This window comes from Helianthus annuus, chromosome 4 (genome assembly GCF_002127325.2).
Source record: "Helianthus annuus cultivar XRQ/B chromosome 4, HanXRQr2.0-SUNRISE, whole genome shotgun sequence".
In the NCBI taxonomy this organism is placed as follows: domain Eukaryota; kingdom Viridiplantae; phylum Streptophyta; class Magnoliopsida; order Asterales; family Asteraceae; genus Helianthus; species Helianthus annuus.
Genome location: NC_035436.2, coordinates 169,250,988 through 169,269,451, shown reverse-complemented (window position 1 = coordinate 169,269,451; position 18,464 = coordinate 169,250,988). Strand labels below are relative to the sequence as shown.

Below are 18,464 nucleotides of genomic sequence, written 5' to 3'. Positions count from 1 at the left end.
AATGGTGGGATGATTACTCGAGATACGTAACCTCTGTTGTAGTTGATGATCAGGTAAAGTCGATAATTGTAACTAGATTGCTTGAATTTTAGGTCACATTATATCGTGTTGATGATTTGGGTTTTCATGTTTTTAGTTGGAATCTCAAATTTGGCTTGAATTGTAAGATGAATATTGATGTTGAAATCAAATTAGTTGTTCTTATTCTTTTAGGTACAACTGTTTTTGCCAACGAAGCAACTTTTATTGCACAAGTGATTTTTGTTATTTTTATGTGTCAGCAGTTCATCTATGCAAGTGGTCAAAGTCTGTATCACAGGTTAAAGCTGAAATACAGATTCAAAACATGATTTTTTTTTTCTTTTATATATGGAGGTTGGTTTCTGATTTGTTGTTAGTTTTAGATGATATGAATGAAGAAGATGTAGTTGTCGGGGAATTTAATATGCCTTAACAAGCTTCCCACCACTAGATATCACTAACTGTCTCTGTTTTCATGCTATAATGATTAGTTGTAATCCTAAAAAAGGTGATATTTTTTAGTTAGTTTGCAGGACAACTGTTGAGGTGTTTACGCCATTCACTTTGTTGTGACATGTGAATCCGTTTGTATGCGGCCATTTCAGATAAGTTCTCTTTTTTCAGATGTTACTCTTGCAAGAAGACAGTTGGGTATTAATATGTAATTTAGGGATATGGCTCTCTTGAATATAAGGTTAATTTCGTGTTTTTTCTTTAACCGAAGTGTATCAGTGTTCCTCAGGTGACTGCATTTATATGACTTTGATGATTTTCGAACCATGATGCTATGTTTCAGTAAAGAAGAAACTAAGATTTTTGAGTCTATTGGTAAGGCATTTTAGGTTCCTATGTTCATGTATTTTCTATGACATGGTAACCTTTTAGTATTCAGCCATGGTAGAATTTTTTTTCTTTAAATGTTTACATGTATGAGCCTATGCAGCTGTCGTTATGTTTTTAGGGGTCTGAATTTCGGTTATCGGCCGAAAAGATGAAGTAGCTGCAAGTAGGGGTGTTCATTATTCGGTTAGAAAGGAATAAACCGAAAAACCAAACTGGACTAGAACCAAAAAAATGAACTGAAATTTAATTTTGTTGTTCGGTTCATAACTGTAACTGAATTGGTTATTCAGTTATCCGGTTCGGTTATCATCTATCCATATACAAAGATCCAGTTGCAAGCAGGGGTGTTCGTTATTCGGTTAGAAACGAATAAACCAAAAACCGAACTAGACTGACACCATTTTGTTGGGTATGAATCAGATGCCATTTTGTTGTTGTCTATGTGCTTGTGATAATGCCTCTATTTTGATTTGTAACTTATGCTTGTAAGACTGTATAAAGGATATGGATATTATAAATAGATGTAGGTTTTTTTTGTTGGGCATGAATCAAATGCCATTGTTTTTTGATGAATTTTAAACTTTGGTTCTATTGAAGGATGGGGAACAAATGAAGGTTTGATAATTGAGTTTTTTTCTCATAGAAACGCGGAACTTATGCACAAAGTTACATTGAAGATATCCTTAAAGCACTTCACAAGGAACTTACCTATAGACTTCGAGGTAAACATTAAATTTACTTAGATTAAAGTGGTTGCAAGAGGTTGGCTTTAGAGGGTGTTTGGGACTCCTAGGATTAAAGCTAGGTAGTCAAAAGCGTTAGAATAACCTGCAGTTTTTGGCCGAATCGGATGCCGAAAAACTTTACGTTTTTGACATTTCATTGCTAAAAAAAAGTTGTTTTTTGCCTAAACCGGATGTCGAAAAAAATTTCGGCGTTTTTTGCTGAATAAACAGGCTGATTTTGGGGTTTTTGTCTAAAAAAACTGCAGTTTTTTTCCGAACCAGATGACGAAAAAAAACCTACCCGTTTTCGACGCTGAAAAAACAGGTCAGATAAATCATTTTTTTTCCGTTTTAAAAACCGGTTTTATAATATAAATGTTTCCATTTTTCCGGTTACCCGGTTTTCCTATAATCGGTTGCGTTTGCTGTGTTCGCTTGAAAAAAAAGTGCAATTTTTTGGCTGAAAAATGTAGTTTTTTGCCGAACCGGATGCCTAAAAAACATGCTATTTATCGATGTTTTTTTGCTAAATAAACATGCTGTTTGTTGGGGTTTTTTTTGCTTAAAAACCTGCAGTTTTTTGGCTAACCGGATGCAAAAAATAACTGCACTTTTTCGTCGGTTTTTGCTGAATAAACAGGTCGGTTTTTTATTTAAATAACCTGCAGTTTTTTTCCGAACCGGATGCTGAAAAAAACTGAACTTTTTTGATTTTTTTGCTGAATAAACAGGCTGATTTTGGGGTTTTGCTTAAAAAACCTGCACTTTTTGGCCGAACCGGATGCTTAAAAAAACTAACGATTTTCGATGTTTATTTGCTGAAAAAAAACCGGTCTGAGAAATCATTTTTTCACGGTTAAAAAACCGGATCTATAATATAAACGTTTCAGGTTTTTCCTATAATTGGCTGCATTTGCTGTTTTCGCTGGAAAAAAAGTGCAATTTTTTGGTTGAAAAGTAGTATTTTGCTGAACCAGATGTCGAAAAAACATGCAATTTTTCGACTTTTTTTGTTGAACCAACATGATGTTTGTTGCCTTTTTTTTGTTTGAAAACTGTAGTTTTTTACCTAGCCGGATGCGAAAAAACGGGACTTTTTCGACCTTTTTTGCTGAATAAACAGGCTTATTTTGGGTTTTTTGGTTAAAATAACCTGAAGTTTTTTGCTTAACCGGATGCCGAAAAAAACTACACGTTTTCGACTTTTAGTTGCTGGAAAAAAGTTGTTTTTTTGCCTAAACCTGATGCCGAAAAAATGAATTTTTTGACGTTTTTTGCAAAATAAACAGGCTGATTTTGAGGTTTTTTGCTCAAAAAAACTGCAGTCTTTTGCCGAACCGGATGCCGAAAAAAACTACCCGTTTTTGACGTTTAGTTGCTGAAAAAAACCGGTCAAAAAACTCTGGTTTTTTTTAAGATGCTTCATATTACAAAACTTTGTTTTTGAATACAGCGCTGGCTTTTACTAAATGGACCTGCACAACTAATGTTGGAAGTACAAAAAGAGTTTGATTTTTTTGCTCTTTAAAAGTTGCATGCAATAGTTTTTTGCTATATAATCATTAACTATCAAATTGAATGCTTATTTTGTTTTGGATGTTTTTTTTACTGTTAGAAAGATTTATTTTGCTTATATTATTCATAATTTTGTAAGTATATGGAAGATTCATTTGTTAACTAAAATATCTTCATGATTTCAATTTAATAGAGGTGGCAAGATGAGCGGTTGGTTTCTGATTTGTTGTTAGTTTTAGATGATTTGAATGAAGAAGATGTAGTTGTCGGGGAATTTAATATGCCTTAACAAGCTTCCCACCACTAGATATCACTAAATTTCTATGTTTTCATGCTATAATGATTAGTTGTAATTCTAAAAAAGGTGATATTTTTTAGTTAGTTTGCAGGACAACTGTTGAGGTGTTTACGCCATTCACTTTGTTGTGACATGTGAATCCGTTTGTATGCGGCCGTTTCAGATAAGTTCTCTTTTTTCATATGTTACTCTTGCAAGAAGACAGTTGGGTATTAATATGTAATTTAGGGATATGGCTTTCTTGAATATAAGGTTAATTTCGTGTTTTTTCTTTAACCGAAGTGTATCAGTGTTCCTCAGGTGACTGCATTTATATGACTTTGATGATTTTCGAACCATGATGCTATGTTTTAGTAAAGAAGAAACTAAGATTTTTGAGTCTATTGGCAAGGCATTTTAGGTTCCTATGTTCATGTATTTTCTATGACATGGTAACCTTTTAGTATTCAGCCATGGTAGAATTTTTTTTCTTTAAATGTTTACATGTATGAGCCTATGCAGCTGCCATTATGTCGTTATGTTTTTAGGAGTCTGAATTTCGGTTATCGGTCGAAAAGATGAAGTAGCTGCAAGTAGGGGTGTTCATTATTCGGTTAGAAAGGAATAAACCGAAAAACCAAACTGGACTAGAACCAAAAAAACGAACTGAAATTTAATTTTGTTGTTCGGTTCATAACTGTAACTGAATTGGTTATTCAGTTATCCGGTTCGGTTATCATCTATCCATATACAAAGATCCAGTTGCAAGCAGGGGTGTTCGTTATTCGGTTAGAAACGAATAAACCAAAAACCGAACTAGACTAACACCATTTTGTTGGGTATGAATCAGATGCCATTTTGTTGTTGTCTATGTGCTTGTGATAATGCCTCTATTTTGATTGTAACTTATGCTTGAAAGACTGTATAAAGGATATGGATATTATAAATAGATGTAGGTTTTTTTGTTGGGCATGAATCAAATGCCATTGTTTTTTGATGAATTTTAAACTTTGGTTCTATTGAAGGATGGGGAACAAATGATGGTTTGATAGTTGAGTTTTTTTTCTCATAGAAACGCGGAACGGCGAATGCTTATTCGACAAACTTATGCACAAAGTTACATTGAAGATATCCTTAAAGCACTTCACAAGGAACTTACCTATAGACTTCGAGGTAAACATTAAATTTACTTAGATTAAAGTGGTTGCAAGAGGTTGGCTTTAGAGGGTGTTTGGGACTCCTACGATTAAAGCTAGGTAGCCAAAAGCGTTAGAATAACCTGCAGTTTTTGGCCGAATCGGATGCCGAAAAACTATACGTTTTTGACATTTCATTGCTGAAAAAAAGCTGTTTTTTGCCTAAATCGGATGTCGAAAAAAATTTCTACGTTTTTTGCTGAATAAACAGGCTGATTTTGGGGTTTTTTGCTAAAAAAATCTGCAGTTTTTTTCCGAACCAGAAGACGAAAAAAAACCTACCCGTTTTCGACTTTTTTTTTTGAACCAACATGATGTTTGTTGCCTTTTTTTTGTTTGAAAACCTGTAGTTTTTTACCTAACCGGATGCGAAAAAATGGGACTTTTTCGACCTTTTTTGCTGAATAAACAGTCTTATTTTGGGTTTTTTGGTTAAAATAACCTGAAGTTTTTTGCTGAACCGGATGCCGAAAAAAACTACACGTTTTCGACTTTTAGTTGCTGGAAAAAAGTTGTTTTTTTTTGCCTAAACCAGATGCCGAAAAAATGAATTTTTTGACCTTTTTTGCAAAATAAACAGGCTGATTTTGAGGTTTTTTGCTCAAAAAAACTGCAGTCTTTTGCCGAACCGGATGCCGAAAAAAACTACCCGTTTTTGACGTTTAGTTGCTGAAAAAAACCGGTCAAAAAACTCTGGTTTTTTTTAAGATGCTTCATATTACAAAACTTTGTTTTTGAATGCAGCGTTGGCTTTTACTAAATGGACCTGCACAACTAATGTTGGAAGTACAAAATGAGTTTGATTTTTTTGTTCTTTAAAAGTTGCATACAATAGTTTTTTGCTATATAATCATTAACTATCAAATTGAATGCTTATTTTGTTTTGGATGTTTTTTTACTGTTAGAAAGATTTATTTTGCTTATATTATTCATAATTTTGTGAATATATGGAAGATTCATTTGTTAATTAAAATATCTTCATGATTTCAATTTAATAGAGGTGGCAAGATGAGCGGGTTAGGTAGCAAGTTAAAAATATTTGAAATGAAATAAATCATATTTAATTGCGAGTCACATATAATTTAGTCTTTAGAGATTTAGTTGCCTAATAATTTAGTCTTTTAGAGTTATAGTTGCCTAATTTTATTTGCTTTATAGGTCATATGTTATATTGTACTTTCATTTGAGGTAGGGAAGCGAAAGTGTATGATGAAGTAATTGTGGAAGCTTGGTGATGGGATCTAATGCCTCTTGACATTTGCTTCTTAAAACCTGTTGGTAATGGTAATGGTAATTTAACTTTGGATCAACAATGTGAAGTAATAATGAAAGCTATTTTTGACCTCTTACAAACCTTTACGGATTTCATTTTGGATGAACATCAAGTGGAAGTACATTTTCATTTCTTTACAAACCGAAAGATAGTATGGTTGATGCTCCTTAATAGCCTTTATTCATGAAATTATAAATATATTTAAATTATACACTTTAGTCTTCCTCATAAGAGTACAGTAGCTATTATAGTTGCTTTTAAATTGTGCCATGTAGCTTTTAATTTTACAGCTCAACTTTCATCTTAATAAATATATATCTGGTACACACGTAGAGAGAGAACATAGCCACCACCGCTCAGCAAATGACGAAAAGAAGAATCGCTGATGCACTCCCTCTAGCCAGTAAGACACTACTCGGTTGCCGAATCTTTCTTCCATGTGGATTTCCTTCGTTTGTTTGACGCCGATGGTCTATGTTGATGAAGCCGTTGTCAATTTCGATGCTTTTGGTATATATAAAGTTGTTTATAAAGAGATCTTCAATAAGTTGTGATTTTTTTGTCCTATTCATGTATTTCAATTATTTCATGTACTCTCTAACATTTTCGTTAATATTTCAACGTATATAAAATTATAATTTTTACTTCACAATTTTAAAGGGCTTAATTTTCCTGTTTAGCCACCCGTGTAACACACGGGTACTTAGACTAGTATATATATATATATATATATATATATATATATATATATATATATATATATATATATATGGATCCCATTAAGTGTAACCAACTTTCAAATCAATTATGACCATTAGATTTGGGTGAGATTAAATCTCAGCCCTTTAAACTTACATTTTTAACTGCTATGATGGCAGTTCTATGCATTTTTACGGTTCCTCCTCCTCTTCCCCACGTCCCTGATAACTTCCCCTTGATTCTAGGGTTCCGTCAGTTTTTTTTCACCCATAAAACTCACCCTGTCTTCCAAATTCAGTTACTGACTTTCCTCTCTCTCGATCATGCTTTGCTGCTGTTGTTCAAGGGACCTCTATTCAATCGACAATTGGCCTCAACTCATTTGGCGATTTGTTCGATGCCCTCTCCATCGTTGGCGATCTTGAGTTTTCGGTTGCTCATCCTCTCTCTCAGGCTAATTTTTATATTTGTCATTGTATACTAATGTGCTGTGATTATTATTCAGTTTGAGGATTTTAGGGTTTAGGAATTTGCAACGCCCTAACGAGGTGAATTGGTGACTATTGTTGGTTAGTTAGTTTGTGCTTTGTGTCATTTGTTGAGTGATGACTTGATTTAGTTGACTTCAGTCAAACTTTGTTTCAAATGCAGACAGAGGGGAAGACATAAAAAAGCAGATGTGAAGTTGATAATTGTTCAGATACAAAGCTTACCTTTTGCCATCTTCAAGGCGTAGGGCACCATGACCTAAAGCCTGAGGTTATAATGCATGCCTTTTTTTAGAAATTTCTTTTTATTTTTTTTATTTTTTCAAATCAATTAAGTTTCAAGATATAATTACTAGTCATGTTTTTCTTAATATTTACTGGCCCTCTGTTGAATTTCTTATCACAGAACCTCTTCATGTCCAAAAGTAAAGATTCTGATATGAAGCTTATTGGTTTTGGTCTTTCAGATTTCACTAGGTTGGGTAATGATCACAGGTTCACAGTAAGTTGACCATGAGGAGTTAGCTTTGAGTTGCTCTGCATTCTTATTGTCATTTGATTCATTTTGTTGAAGTTCTTATTTTCATGATGTGATCAAGTATCCAATGGATTTTGCAACTCGGAGGAAGAAGCTTGCAAAAGGATTGTATGTATCTCTGAAAGAATTTGAGGTTAGCAATTGATTTGAAATTACACACACAGATTATTCCTTGATTTAGATATTGATAATCAACATATAGATATCTTTTATGTTATGCATCTAACAATCTTACACATTTATTTTCATAATTTTTACACTACAGGAAAAATCGTCGTTGGATTGTATGGTGAAATTGTGTAAAAAAATTGTCGGAGTTTCTCCAGATCGCTTACTTGCAATGGTGTTATAAGTTGTGATTGATAATGGTTTCACAAAGAGAACCAGTAGCCGTGATAAGGCAATGAGGCTGAATGAGCTGGTAAATGATCAGGAGAATCAGAGAAAAAGTGATTGTGATAAGGACAAGAGGGTGATCACTGATGAAGAGGATCTGTCTGGAACCACTGAGAATACAAATCCACCAGGAAGTAAACTTTTTTATATGCAATGTACGAATATCTATTTTTTTACAGGGATGGTTTTCTGTTTTATATGGATCGTTTCAATGGCACCAAACCATGAGAGCTACTATGGGGCCAACCAGCCCAACCCTTCTGAACCTGGTATATTATTCATAAGTTTGTGATATTTGTGACAATCTTTTTGATCTTTTCATATATAGCAATGCAGAATTCTTGCTTGAAGGAATAAATGGACTTCTTTCGGACACCAGGTTTCAGATATGGCAGACATCTCAGCAAGATCCAATGGTGAATATTGATTTCAAAGTTGGTTACACTTAATCGACATAATAATAATAATAATAATAATAATAATAATAATAATAATAATAATAATAGTTATTATGTCCATTTACAAAAAGGTTTATTCGTATTTATAGTTTTATACGCATACTTGAAAGGATATTCTTTGTAGGAAGTAGAAGATGCTCTTAGAATCCGTAGGAGTATCATCGACTGCTTTGAAAGGGTAAGTCTTCCGAGTGTAAGTGAAGACGAAAAAAAAGAATTTTGCATTTTGTGGTGGTCGGAGGTGGGCCAATAGGGGTGGAGTTTGCAGTCGTGCTTCACGACTTTCTTCATGAAGATTTGGTTAAACTGTACCCTGATCTTGAGGAATATATGACGATAACCACTGCTAGAGGCCGGTGATCACATATTAAGCATGTAAGGACCTTAAGTTTTCAAATATGAAAGCATTATACATGATGGTTTGATTAAGCATTATACTCGCTTTTTTGTTGGTCTGTAGGTTTGACAAAAGAATAACTGATTTTGCTGAAGAAAAGTTCAAGAGAGATGGTATTAATGTGAAAACCGGGTCAATGGTGCTCAAAGTGTCTGACGAATCAATATCTCTTAAAGAAAGATCAACTGGTGAAATGAAAGATTTACCATATGGAATGGTTGTGTGGTCAACTGGAATTGGAACCCGCCTTGTTGTAATGGATTTCATGAAGCAAATTGGCCAGGTTAATTTCATTATTCATACATGCTTTCTTTCTAGTGTTCTTATCGACCTTCAACCGTAAATAATTTGTTTCTTGGATTACAGGGAAACAGACGGGTTATGGCAACCGATGAATGGCTTAGGGTGGAAGGAGTGCCGAATGTGTATGCTCTTGGTGATTGTGCTACGATAAATCAGCGTAAAGTAATGGTATGTTGTTAACTTATTATAAACACAAAGTTAAAAATAAAAATATAAGTTGAATAAATGTTATAATGCAAAATGGGTTTGCAGGAAGATATCTCAGCCATATTTAGCAAGGCGGAGAAGAACAAGAGCGGAAAGCTGAACGTATGACACTTTGCTGAAGTAATCAACGACATCATCGAGCGGTATCCTCAAGTGGAGCTTCATTTAAAGAGTAAAAAGTTGAAGAATTTCGTCGAGTTACTACAGAGAAATCAAGACGATGCTGTAAAAAAGGCAACTCAACTGGATATTGAGAAGTTTAAAAAAGCACTTTCTGAAGTGGATACCAAAATGAAAAGTTTTCCTCCAACTGCACAAGTAAATCCAAATAACAACTACCTTGATCAATAAAAACATAATATGTTATTAAATCTAACGTTGTTATTGTTGTCTTAGGTGGCAGCTCAACAAGGTGAATATTTAGCCAAATGCTTCAACAGGATTAAAGAGTGTGAAGAGAATCCCGAACGTCCGATTAGATTCAGAGATTCTGGTCGGCACCATTTCAAACCATTCAGGTTTTTATACACATTATAGTGTCTATTGATAAATATAATTTTATTGAAGTGTAAGTAATAGTGTTTTTTTTTGAATAAAATGAATGATGAAGGTACAAGCATCTGGGTCAGTTTGCTCCATTAGGTGGTGAACAAACTGCAGCACAACTTCCTGGTGATTGGGTTACAACAGTCAACGGAAGTCACCAGGATTAACAGTAGTCAACATGCGCATGGATGTTCTCTTCACAAATTTTATAAATCAGTATATAGGAAAAGCAACAATGGTCAACAGGATATATCTTGGACTTTGGTTCTTTGAATGTGAGCATAAAGACCTTAGTCATTGTACTGGTCTCTTCATTTTAATGAGTATAAAAATATATAAGATGCATACATTGGACTAAGATTATGCTATGAATTAGTGTCTCCTACCATATACGCAATATATGTGAATTTGCCCAATATTTTTTAAACGATTAGTTGTAATAAATTAACCTTTTAGCATTGGCTATTGATGATTTCATGTTCTTGGGGTTAATTTAATTTGGGCACAATTTTTACCAGGAGACTACAATCACATTATTATTTCAATATATGATCAAAGCAAGTATAATATATATTATAAGTCTATTTTCTCTTAAAATTGGACCTGGGAAATTTGGGGCCCAAAGTCTTTTCTAGGTTTTTAAGCAAGACATAAATGTCGACAACGATATGTGGCTGTGGAAAACAGGTAACAGCAAGGTGGAGTATTCGGTTAAGTGTGCAAAACATAAATGTCGACAACGATATGTGCCTGTAAGATAGCTTTGACGGGGCTGCAAGTAATTTAATGTTTTATGGAGTAAAATGGCAATCCCGAAGGTTAACTACTTCGTTTGGAGGCTCTGCAGCGGGAGCATTCCAACTGTTGCGACCTTGGCAATCCGGAATGTGAATGTTGGAGACAGGATGTGCGACTTGGCAGTCCGGAATGTGTTTTGAGAATGAGTTTTAGTGGTTCGAAAAGAAGAAAAGTAAAAGTTAGATGATTGTAACTTTTTCAAATAGGAGATGGAAAATAAGAAAAGGAGAAGCAAACCGAAACACCATCAATATACATTATCTTTGTTTGTTACGTTGTTAGCGTAACCCGTCCACCGGACGGGTATTAAACTAGTTATAGATGGAGACGGGGAACACCATTTTACATAAAAAAATTATAACTGGAATGATTAGTTTTTTTTAATCTAAGTTTGATATATATTTCATTCCAATAATTTGGGCAAATTACATAAGGATAGCAGGTAGACGAGCAACAAACTGTGCCGCCATCCCTTTCTGAATAGAAAACCCTAATCTACTAAAAACAAAGCCTCGCCCCTGAGGGGTCAAAAAGTTGCTGTGGACCACGCTGAACTCTAGACAAGAACCGAACTGCCTCCGGCGCCAAGGAGCCGAACGTGTCAAACGCCAGGGGGACAAAAGCATGCTGATTATCCTCATAAGCTTTCGCATGCTTTTCCACCTTCTTTGACTCTGCTTTCAGTATTGCTTGCCCCGCCACAAACCCATTTTCCCGGAACCCGGCTAGGGGGGATACACCTGTGAGATCGACACAAGCATGTTTCCCACCCTCCCAACCAAAAACTAGCATGTCAGCCGGGCGTAGGGTGGATCTCCCCTCCGACGGATCTGTAAGAAAATTAACCGGTTCCTCTTTCTTTGTTGAGATCCATGCGCGTCTGAGAATATCCATTAACGTGTCTCGAACAAAGTCATGGCGATACTTAAACCCCGGCAACTCTCTACAATGTAACGCATGCTCCCCGTATTTATCCAGGCATGCTTTACGGCAGACTGGGCAAGTTTCATCATTCAGGAACATGGGGATCATCAAACGGTACTTAAGGATTGATCGGTACTCCACCGCTGACATACGTTGACCCAAACCTTCAATAGGAATAACAGTTAAGAAATCCTGAGCGTGAAGCCTCTGTAGGCATTCAATGACGGCTTTTTGGCGGGGGGACAAATGGAAATCTTCTCCCAAACTTTGTGCGATTCGACGACAAAGGGCATTCGCCAAAGTTTTTTGTGGCTTTTTGGGGGCGGTGTCCTTGTTAGAGAAACCGTCAAGATCAAAGTCAGGTAGAGATTCATGCAAGCGTTCCAAGGTGCTGGCATAATCCGGATCAGTGCTAGCAACCCCACTGTTACGTAAGTGTAACACCTCGAATTTTTGTGTCCAATGATGTGTTAACATGTGTCATTTGATTACACGTGGCATTTGTATTTAATAAAGGACTAATTTTGACAAACCTTGAAAATATGTAAATTCGAGGGTTATAAATGTCAACAAGGGTAAATATACTGTATAGTAACCCTAAATAAATGCTTGAACCTCCAAACGAATGTATCATAGATCGTACGAAAGCGAAACACGAAAGAAAGTGAGAGGTTACAAGCTACAGGGGTTAACTGTGTCAACATGTTTAATTATACCTCTGAGTGACCCTTTAACGTCCCAAGGCTTTGTAACGGTATTATACACTCACTAAAATATAATATATAAATTTCGCGGAGTTTCGTTATGAAACGAGAAAGATACGATCGAATTCGTAGGAGAAGGGTTAAAAGCGTCAACAGTGAAAGTTAAGGCTTTCCAAATAATTAATAAACTAACCGGGGACTTAATAATGCGGGTAAATAACACGAGGCCCCTATCGGTAAATAACCGAGGGCCAAACCGCAAAGTTACCCCTTCAAACCCGAAAGGGCAGGTTAATAATTACGAAAGATTTCGTTATTAATTACCAGGATTTTGTAATCATTTCAAAAGATTTAAGATTTCTGAAATTTCAACCTCTCGCGACCCGCGTGAAGTTTAAGCATAAGTTGAGGCGGGCCGCGAGCCTCCTATTATACGCGCCTGATATTTGAATACCAGGCGACCCGCATTAAACAAGCATGGAACTCCCATGCGGGCCGCGTAAAACGCCCAGATGCAGAAAGTTGTAACTACTTGCCTTTTGGAGCTTTTGAACGACCAACACCCAATCAATGAAGCATGGGCGCCCCCTACTCGACCCATATCACTTAGGGGCACCTGCCCATCATCCATACTCAGTGTAGCATGAATTGTAATGATCCTAGAGCCCAAATTTCACTATAAATAGCCACATTTGGCTCATAACATTCACACAACACAAATCAACTTCTCTGATCATTCTAAGGAGCTCCCAAGCATCCATCTCTGCTCTATAAGCAAGAAACAACTTCTTTAAGTCGTTCACAATCAATATGGTCTTGCATTTCCATAGTTATAGCTTATAAACACAACCGTCGTAACTAACGGTTGTCATTACAATAACTTACAAATGGTTCAGTCTTATGACGGATCAAAAGTAGTTTTGAGTAGGTAATTATGTGGGTAATAAACCTCTAAAAGGGTTCCCCCTGATCACCACTCTAACTATGTCAAATATCGAGTCAAACGTGCGGTTAAAAAGTCAACAGAAAGCTATTTTAGCGATTTATGCATAATCTGTAATGTACATACTAAGAACCCTGTTTTGACACTCATAAAATATGATATTAAGTATATAAACTTGTTTGCGCTCGTTTGAATCGATCATTTGCTATATTGAACCGGTTCGGAGCCGAATGTCGCAAAAGTTTGACTTTTGCATTGACTTCAGTTCTGACCCGTTTTAGTGAAGTATAGACATACCTTAGGACTCTCTTAGGGCCAGGTTACATGATGGTATAAACCTCTGTGATCGGTTCATGAGTTATCCGAGTCTTTTACGCATTTCCGTTAATCGCCTAAAAGTTGACCGTAACGCTATTTTGAAAATAAAACGAGTATTTCGGACACGTGAATGGACCAGAACCTTGCTTATTAAATTATAAGCATGTCCTTAAAGTTTCACGTCAATCCGAGGTCTAGAATGAGAGTTATGCTAAATGGCGCATTTAAAGTAAACTTTAGTAATTAACGGCGCAATTAGCATAACACCTATCTAAACCAAGATTTCGTCACCAAAACTTTTACCCACTGTATTAAAATAATATTTTGGGAATTTTAAAGATTTTTAATAAATTTCACCTTGCTCATAACCTGCGGTTATGGCTACGGTTCGGTAAATACCGAATATGCCCTTTTCGGCCAAAACTTGAGTTCTACAAGGTCTTTTGACCCGACTCCAGTTGCTACTGATTTTAAATAATAAATAAAGTATTTTAGACTTTATAAACTGTTCGGGAAACTCAGATTTCCTGTAGAACTCGAAAAGCTCTTTTAAAAGTCTTTAAAATGACCAAAAAGCCCCTACAGGGCATAATATTAACTTAAACTCGTTACGGGCATCACGGAAGGTATCCTACGGATACCACAACCTCTTTAAGGCATATTGACTTAGGAAATAAGCGTACGACTCTCATGGTTAACCGTTTCGCCTATTGCGCGCACGGCTCGGCTTATGAAACTAGTTTTCATAAATTAGCCGATACGGGTCAAATTATATTGTTTGGACCCCAAAATCCAGAGTGTGAACCATAAACCCATATAAAACAAGTCTCTGAACTTGTTGGGTCAGAATCGCACTCCATTCTCGGTTTTCGCCTTTCACGCGATTAAACCATATCTATATATATCGGAACTAACCGGTCTAGGCTACGGCCATTATAACGACTCGTTAGGATTCTAAGAGGTTAATTAAAACCTTCGTTCCAGATTAGGAGCCCCAGTAAAAGCTATCGGTGATTTAATCCAAATTAAGGAAATATACTTGCAAAGGTAAATACTTTAACTTATTTCCCCTATATGGGCTTGGGTTACGGTATGTTAATACCGCTTGATTGAGCATTATATTTTTCCATCGCTTAGGTGGTTAATTAAATAATATGATCGGCTCATTTAAACAGTTTTGTTTCTTAAAAGCCTTTGGGGGGTTTAATGACCGTTGTCCCGGATATCCTTGGCATCATTTTACGAAATGGCCACGACCATCGACATCCCGGTGTAGGCGTACACCCGGTATATATTGTCGACATTAAATTAAAAGACGTAGCCGTTGGTTTTTATACTACGGTTTTACGCAATGTGGTGTGTCTATAAATCTTTAACCTGGCACGACCCGGGCTAATGAACACATAAAAGAACATGTAAAACGTTCACAAGATTTTAATAATTTTCCCAAGTTATAAAAGAGTTTGTGCCTTGTGCATTCAAATCAATTTTAATAAACATTTTCAAATGTGTCAGTTGAATGTATTTACCAGTGTAAACTGACGTATTTTCCCCAAAAAGATTAAGTGCAGGTACTATACGAAATGGGCTGGTATTAGCTTCCTAAGCATCACGAATAGTCTCGCAAACTCGATGCCGTATCTGAATGAACAATATTTTATTATTATTTTGATCCGCTGTGGATATATTCGACTTCTGTAATACATTTGATATTACAACCAGAGGTTGAAGTATATATTTATCTTTAAGCTTCCGCTGTGCATTTATATAATTGTGTGGTTTGACTATATTGTTGCCAACATCGTCACGGTAATCCCCCACCGGGCCAACCGGTGAGACACGTGGAAATCGGGGTGTGACAGGTTGGTATCAGAGCCAACATTGAGTGAATTAAACACTATCCTATTGTGTTTAATCTCAATGACACAATTGCACATACTTGAGTCTAGACAAGAACTTAGGACAAATTCGAATTGTTATTCCAATTTTGTCTTTTCTTTTATTATTGGAATTTAAAGTTTTATAAAGCAGGAAAATGCCACCTGTTATATTCCGAGGAAGAGGAAGGGGAAGAAGAGGCAGAGGAGAAATCGTGACACATCACGATAACGAAGCTGGACCATCAGGTACAAGACATCCTTCAATGACAAGGAGCGAAGAACCACAACGACGAAGAGATCTTTACGAACCCGCGAGGCATTCCACCTCACACAGCTCGACGCCATCTTATCGGCACTCCTTCGGACCAAACTCAGAGAATGATCCCAACAACCCACAACCTTCCTTCATACCTCTACAACGTTCGGTATCGCACCGAAATTACGACGACCCTACTCCATACTACATAGGTCAGTTTAATCCGGCTGACTACATACAGGAACCTTCAGGCTTTGTTCCATTAGGGCCGCAAGATCACTTCTCCGAAGACCATATGGATGAAGATACTGATCCAACTGAGCCTGCTCGTGGTACGCCCACGCATCCGATAGAAGTCTCTGATGGGTCATCCTTCCATGGCACACCCTATCAGGGACCAGACAGTTTCCAAGCGTTGTTTGACCGACATGAGTGGGGTACTACACACCACCCCAACAGACATCACAACAACCGCGACATCCACAGGATCCCTCTGAGGATTCACGCTTTGTGGCAGTTACGCCACCACCTCCGCCACCGGCGCAACCAGTAATACCTGATCCGCCAAGGCGTAGGAGGACAAATGCTCGTATGTCTACACGAGGAGGAGGGGGTATCCACTTTAGCACTCCTCGACATTCTAGTAGTAGCCACTATCCGCCACTACAAGAAGAAGGACCTTCAAGTCCTATACAGGAGGCGAACTCCGCACCAGCTGCACAAAATTCGCCACCATTTGGGTATGACCAACCCATACCTGCTTACACAGGTCCAACGGCTTACAACCCATTCGAACCGTCACAAGCACAATACAACTACGGCTATGAGCGCGACCCATATGTGGTGTCGGCAAGATATAATGCGCGCTACCCTGACGGAGCACATGGAAACATGGGACCACCGGACTACTCAGCTCATGGGTATCCAATACCTCCCAGACCTCCAGTTCCGCATCAAGCGCCACAACCACGTTTCTCTCCTCCTGAACAGGAAGAAATACTCCATCGACTAGATCGTGTGGAGAGAGAGTTCGAGGAAGAGAAGAAAAGCCACCGAGGATTTCTCAAAGGCTTGGCGAACCTACTAAAGGGCAAAAAGAAGAAACGTGACCACTAGCCCTTAATAGTTGTACTAATGTAATTTCTACTTTGAAATAAGTCCCTGCGTGGACACTTATCGTATTTCAGTCCCTACGCGGACTTATCTTTTAGTCCTTGCATGGACACCTATCTTGTATTAGTCCCTGCGTGGACTTGTCACTTATTTTATACCTCTAAGGAGGTATGTACTATTTGAAAGACCCGTTTAGGGCAATATGTAATTGTATTTGAGATTATGGAATGTATGTTATGAGTTTTGTTTTAAATATGTATAAAATAAATCAAAACCATTCCTTTTATATTGATCTGCCTAGATAAAGAATCTTAAAAGGTGAAACCTAGCTTGGTGTCTTTTAAGATCCAGTCAAGATGGTACGACCTAATTGAAAAGATTCTGATTCCCTGTTAACCTCTGCACGCATGTTAACAATCATGGCAGATGTGATTCGTTAAAATCACGCACGTCATTCTTATACAATAATCCTTTAAGGATTTCAAAACCCAACTAAATGATTCATAAATCGTGGGTTAAATCACCAATGAAGGTGATCAATCTTATTAAAACATCCATTAGTGATGTAGTGCCTACGGGCCAGTATTATTAAAACATCCATTAGTGATGTAGTGCCTACGGGCCAACCTTATTAAAACATCCATTAGTGATATAGTGCCTACGGGCCAGTATTATTAAAACATCCATTAGTGATATAGTGCCTACGGGCCAACCTTATTAAAACATCCATTAGAGATGTAGTGCCTACGGGTCAACCTTATTAAAACATCCATTAGAGATGTAGTGCCTACGGGCCAACAATATTAAAACATCCATTAGAGGTGTAGTGCCTATGGGCCGTAATAATTGTCTTATAACGACAAAAGGCAGTGGTGGTCTATGACTCCCTGTCAGAAAGAGATAAAAGGACTACGGTTCAAATCTCTATGCCTTTGATTCTCTGAAATCTCGGCTAAAATTATAAAACACCCTCGTGATTAGGCTTTATGCCGCCAATACTATTTATATAGCTGAAATAGGATATATTCAAATCCTAATATGTAATGAAATAATAAGTTAACCAAATATGGTCTCTGTACCATGGTTGACAAATTGTCATAAAAGACAATTATATAATAATCTCCTGAATAAAATTTTGTTATCTTCTGTAACAGATTCAAGTTACAATGGCGGATCCCAACGGAGAGAATAGCCATACTAATGAAGATGACTACGACAATACGCCAGTGCATTTGACAGGCGCACAACTGAAGGCTCTGATTGACAATGCTGTTCAGGCAGCTCTTGATCGTCAATATACTGAGTCCCAAGGCAGAACCGTGTCAAAACCACCCTCTAAACCAAAGACACACTCCAAACCACCCTCTCAGCCCAAGAAAGATGACGACAAACACTCGTCCACTGAGAACAGCGTTCATCGCGATAGAGAATATACTGATGCATCAAATGCTAAGGGTTGCACCTACAAATACTTTGTATCTTGTAAGCCCCGGGAATTTACAGGGGAGAAAGGTGTTGTGGATTGTATCACCTGGCTGAATGAGATGGACACTATTGTGGACATCAGCGGGTGTGCAGAGAGGGATGTGGTGAAGTATGTGTCCCAGTCATTTAAGGGCGAGGCCCTGGCATGGTGGAGGGCGTTG

The 18,464-nt window shown here is 37.1% G+C and overlaps 1 long non-coding RNA gene and 1 pseudogene across 2 annotated transcripts; both read left to right on the top strand.

Moving 5' to 3' along the window:
- Positions 1–476: 476 nt before the first annotated feature.
- Positions 477–6,544, top strand: LOC118491135. Of its 2 annotated transcripts, none has more exons than XR_004890527.1 (4): positions 477–849; positions 1,508–1,586; positions 3,494–4,554; positions 5,322–6,544. It is a non-coding gene; the product is annotated as an uncharacterized LOC118491135 (long non-coding RNA). The 2 variants fall into 2 exon arrangements; XR_004890526.1 differs by having other exon boundaries at positions 3,483–4,554.
- A 90-nt stretch (positions 6,545–6,634) lies between these two features.
- LOC118491134 lies at positions 6,635–10,325 on the top strand (annotated as a pseudogene).
- The last annotated feature ends 8,139 nt before the right edge of the window (positions 10,326–18,464 follow it).